Raw genomic sequence first — 6,000 nt, 5'->3', positions numbered from 1 at the left:
TTCAATACAAAATTCATCACAACTCATCAGTTATTCCTCATGACATTATGACTTTCTAAAGCATCCTATGTACCATTTTTTTTCAAACAAGTCAGGGTACTAGGATTTTTTTCAATCAAGAATAAAGTTCATAAACCATAATCACACATCTCCACAAACCAACTATCCCCTATCAACAATCTTCAAGCTCCCACCCCCGGCTAAATCAAATAAAATGAAAATTAAGGCTTAGTGGGGGCGAACTAGGATCATATATAGTAATAGGACAAAAATGGGATATATAGGCTAGCAAAGATGACCTTCTATCATCTCAAAGTTATTAAGCACACTATGTGACCTCAAGGGAGAAACCAAGACAAGTTCTACTGAGATACATGCATGCTCGAACAATCACTCAAGAATAAGAAATAAGACTGTAAAAATGGTGACAGTCAAGGCTCAAATCTCAGAGCTTATTTCATTGATTGCAAACACATAGAAACGATGCTTATCATCCATCAATCATGCTCAATCTCAATAATATCAACACAAACACATGCAATTCCACAAGTTTTAAAGCAAGACTAAAAGACACGACAACAAAATAAATACTCTAAACATAAAACAAGCAAAATAAAAGATAGAGTGCCCACACAAGAATAAGTTTGAAAAGGAACTGTAGGGCATGGAGTCGAACTCACCGGGGTGATCAAGGGTCCTGGGGACCCTGAGGATCATGCGGCGGTCCTGGGAAGGCTCGCTGCCAGTCATTCATCAACCTCATGTACGCTTCATGTTGGCGCACGTACTCCTCATGCTGCTTTAGGCAGGCAGCGCGCTCAACTTCAAATTGGGCATCAAAGCAGCCCTGTTGCTGCCTCTGAAATGCAGCGAATTGATTCTCCATATGGCCGTACATGTTGGTTTGTAGGTTTTGGAAACCTGCATCCATGTGGCCATGAAGGTGTTGCTGCATTGTGGCACAGCCGGCATCCATGTGCCCAAAAAGCCGCTGCTCCATAGCATTGAATCATATCCTACAGGCAGTGGCAGAGCATGGTGGTGGGGAAAGTAGGAAGAAGTCCCCGCCTCAGAACCTTGGGGCACGTCGCCCCCTGCCTTATATGTTGCTTCCTCCTCTGCAGCCTCATCTCTTGCAGCGGCCCATCCTGCCTGTGCTGTCGGTGTACGCTGGACTATGAGGGCGAGGTGCTCGTGGGTGTTCATCAGCCAATTGGAGCGATCCGCCACATCCAGCACAGTAGTCAGATGCGGGTTGGGCAATGGAAAGTACAGCTTAGGCTTCAAAACCCAATATAAGTTTCGTCCACCCGCAATGTGTCCCACGGCTTTCAACACCTTTAAATCCACCAAGATATCTTCAGAAACCGCAGCTTCCGTGATCTCGATGTTCAACTCATCAGCAAGTGCGGTGACAAATCCTCCAATACCAATGGAGGCGGTCGGGGAGGCAAGTTGACTGTGAAACTGATCAAGCAACTGAGGAGCTAAGTCAATCTTGTCGCCTTTGAGCATACACTTGAAATGTAGCAACTCGTCAGATCGGAGGTTGCCCATATTTTTCCGAGCAAAGTAGTTGTATGCCGTCACCCGCTGTAGATATCGGAATACTGGGTTTCTCAATGTTTTTGCCTTAGCACGGCCGGTGACAAAGTGCTTGGCGTCCTCAAGACTTAAGTCGGCCATCGCGGCCCAGAACGTTTGAGGTTGAAAATCGAAAATACTATACACACCCCGCTCTGCGGACTTTCGAGTATGTCATTGAAATTATTGCAAGGAAGCTTGTAGTCCTTATTGAGCAGGCGAAAAGAACACTCCATAAGAGTGGTCCGATCGTAAGTGATTGTCAAGGTCGAAAGGAACTTGATCGTTAGAATCCTATAGGTGAGCCAATTCCCAATCAACACATGCCGAAGTCCCACTCTATCAACCAATGTCCACACATCATCTTCGATGCCCAACTTTTGAATAGTAGTCGAACATATATATTTGGTGGGTTTGACGGGAATGTGAATGAGCTTCTCCCATTTACCCAATGATGCATCATCAGGGAGCTCGACACCAAAGTGAGATGGCGCGAACTCAGAATCAGGAACCGCCGAACGAGTAGTTCGAGAAGAGAAACCGGTTGCCTTGCCTTTACCCTTGGCGACTCGCGTAGTTTTTCCTTTGGGAGGCATGATGAGGGTACTACAAAGACCCAAAAATGCCTCATTAGCACAACCCCTCAAGCTTAATTTACACATATAAGACAATAAAAATCAAGGCAAATCATGCCACCACCCAACATATCAAAACAATTCAAAGGCCAAACTCATTTGTTGCTTATGCATAAAACATATGGCATGTGAGTACATACATAAGCTAAAACAATATAGAGTAAGAGAATAAAGCCAAAGAAATCCATCCCCGACATCATAGCATAAAAACCAGATCCACACCAAGAGCTCAAATTGACCAAAAATTAAGTTTACCCATGATATATAAGACATCCCTAATCAAGAATTCGTCCAACTAGAAGCATGTAATCTAGAGAAATCAAGAAAAAACTAAAAATTCCCAAAGCGAGCCCTAGTTTGGAACTAAGAACATATATCAAGAAATAAAGCAAAACAATAGGTCAAAAGCTAGTAAATCATGCCAAGAATTGAATAACACAAGTCATTGGGGTAAGAAAAACATACCTTGAATGAATTTGAAGGAAGAAAGTTGAAGAAAATATGAATGTGGGTGTTTGTGTGTGCAAAAGTGGGTGTTGTGTGTGTAAAAATCGTGAAATGAGGGAGAAATAGGGTGGAAACCGGTCTGGGCAAGTCAAGGCGCAGGTCGCGCGGGTACGTCGCGCGGCCGCATGGCTGGACCGTGCGACGTCGCGCAGCCGTGCTCCTGGACCGCATGGTAATTCAGGGAATTTTGGCTCTTGGCGCGGGTTCGTCGCGCGGCCACGCTCCTTGACCACGCGGTCCGGACGTTCAACTCCAATTTGATTGTACCCAGAATACCCGTCAAGAAAATAATAAAACTCATACCCAGCCAATATATCAAGCATCTGATAAATAAAGGGGGGGGAAATGGTCTTTCCTGGTAGCAGCATTCAACATGCGATAATCAATACATACTCTCCAACCAGACACCACACGAGTAGCAATCATCTCGTCAGACTCTCCATTCACAACAGGCATCCCACCTTTCGTAGCCACCACTTGGGTAGGACTTACCCACTCACTATCAGATATAGTATATATAATCCAAGCATCAAGCAATTTCAACACTTCTTTCCTAACGACCTCTTGCGTAATAGGATTCAAACGCCTTTGAGGTTGAACTCTAGGCTTCACATTATCATCAAGCAAGATCCTATGCATGCAGACAGATGGGCTAAAGTAACACCCCGTACTTTTCCTTATGTTGTGAGATAGTGTCTTAACACTATTGAGAGTACTGAGATGTCGAGATGTGAGATTTTTTTTTTTATGACCAGATAAGACAGATTGTCTTTTAAAAAGAGTTACGAGTGAACAAACGAATGATGGAGTTAGAGTGATGAGATTTGAGAAATGAGTTGAGTTAGAAATGCTGATTGAATTGAGTTGAGATTTTATTTTATTTCCGACTACCGGGAATAGAATTACCGGATATTGAGTTATCAGAGATTGACTGTCCTATTAAGAAAATAGGAATAATGAGTTTGACATTGAGTCGAGAAAGAAAGAGTGAGAACCTTGATAAAAAGAGTCGGTCAGAGAGAGACGTCTAGTTTGTCTGTGTTTGCCGACTGCTTTGATGTGATATTATGTTAATTTACGTGACTGATTGATTATGTGATTTTTGTTACGTATGTCTTATGAGCAAATTATCATGATTTTTATTTGAGGACTTTAGCACTTGGAATTTTAATTAAGTTTCAAAAGCAAGTGCGGGTTATTTTTACCGAGAAATCGAATGATGCCGGTTTATGGAAATTTTTCCAAGCACAATATTTTTAAATTATTTTTCCTACGACAAGGAATATTATAATTGAGTGAGTGCACTAATATTAGTGCTATAATTATTTTATTTGGTCACATGAATAATTATGCTATGGTATTTTATTAATGAGTAATATTTCCATAATTATTATGGTTATTATTTAATCACCCTTCTCACATTATTATTTTATATCTTTGAGCATGTGCCTAATTACCAAAAGATGCCAAGTGGATTATTGAGAGAGTGTAGAGATTAGAGAGAGAGAGATTGATCACTAATTTCTTAGCAACAAAAACTGCAACTACACAGTGTAATTATAGCATAGAATTAGCAAGCCAAGTATCGTATCCACAGAGACTATAATAGCGAAATTACTCTAGCTATTCACTAAACAGACTCTAACAGTAAACAGGTAAACAAGACTGAGGATGAAACACGAACTAAAATAAATCAACTTAAACTAAAGAGCATATAAAAACGATTACTAAATCAAATAAGATAAAAACTCTGACCCTAGGGATGTATTTTCACTAATCAACTATATGTATTCAACCTATTGATTCAATTACCAATTTTAATCCAACCCTGATGAAAGATCACTATAGTGTTCACAAGCGTCTCTAACGACCACCTATAAACGTAGATTAATCTACCCCTTTTCGCATTCAAGACTCCAAGGAATAAACTAACTCCCAATAGCACATAAAGAATAGCTTCCTATAGCTTCACCTATCGCATTCAAGACTCAAGGCTAACACTATATCATGCATTCCTGAATCGGCTGAACAATTATCGCATTCAAGACTCAAACTGAACAGCTAAACATGTAAATCATTGATCAGATAATTCACAAGAGATTAAGCACCAGGAATCATGAATCATAAGTTGGAGGGCAAATTGATAACAATAAATCAAAAACACATAATCAATCAGCTATATACAAACCCTAGGTTCAGATTAAAAGACTAGCCAGACATAATAAAATAAAACATAAACATAATTAATAAGAAAGCAATTGAAAGAACTGAATTAAATAAAATTCTGAATAAAACAATTGTAGCGACTTGAATCTTCAATCCTGATCCAAGCCTTGAAAACTGGAAAGCTAAAAAGTTCTAAAGCTATGAAACTGAAATATGAAAGTTGGGAACTGTAAAACTCAAGCTGGGAACTCCCTAGATAGGTCAAAAGAGGACCTATTTATAGTCTTAGGGTGAAAAACAAAGTTCAAAACCGAAAACACCTCGAAAAACGTAAAAAACGCGGAAGAAACGAAACACGCGCCCCGTTCGGCGACCCGTTCGGCGATCGCCGTCTGGGTCGCCGAAAATCAGCCTTTTTACTCTAAGATTCGGCGATCGCCGAATTTTCCACCGGAGGCCAAAATTGAAACAGGGAATTCGGCGACCTGGCCGGCGGTCGCCGTTTGGGTCGCCGTTTTTCTTCTTTAAAATGCCAAAATTCGGCGGTCGCCGTTTAGGTCGCCGAATTTTGACTGCTGCGCGCGACGTTTTTGTTTCGGCCATAACTTTCTCGTCCGAACTCCGATTTATGATCCGTTTGCGCTCACGAACTCGTATCGAGACGATCTACAACTTCTATTTCAGTACAATTCTCCAAATTCGAACTCAATAAATCTGAAAATTCCTTCAAAGTTCGAGTAAGAATCATGTTTCACAAGATAAAGCAAATTAAGCACAAAACAATCATCCAACACTCAATTTCCTATAAAATTAACATCATATGAACATTAAAAAAACCATGGAAATATGAGTGTTATCAACTCCCCCAAACTTAAGCCATTGTTCGTCCTCGAATAATGAGAAGAACACAATCAAAAACACGAATGGGTAAGAAATCTAGCTCATCGATGCCTCCGAAAGATAAAGGATAATGGAATTCTCAAATCTTCAATAATCAAGCACAAAATTCACCAATAAACATAACCTATAGCAAAATCAACCTTGACATTCCAAACAATTGAATCTCACAAGGTATGTGTATCACTCAACTCTCAATTTGATGGAATAA

Source organism: Salvia miltiorrhiza, chromosome 7 (genome assembly GCF_028751815.1).
Source record: "Salvia miltiorrhiza cultivar Shanhuang (shh) chromosome 7, IMPLAD_Smil_shh, whole genome shotgun sequence".
In the NCBI taxonomy this organism is placed as follows: domain Eukaryota; kingdom Viridiplantae; phylum Streptophyta; class Magnoliopsida; order Lamiales; family Lamiaceae; genus Salvia; species Salvia miltiorrhiza.
The sequence above is the reverse complement of the archived record's forward strand: the minus strand, read 5'-3'. Positions refer to the sequence as shown.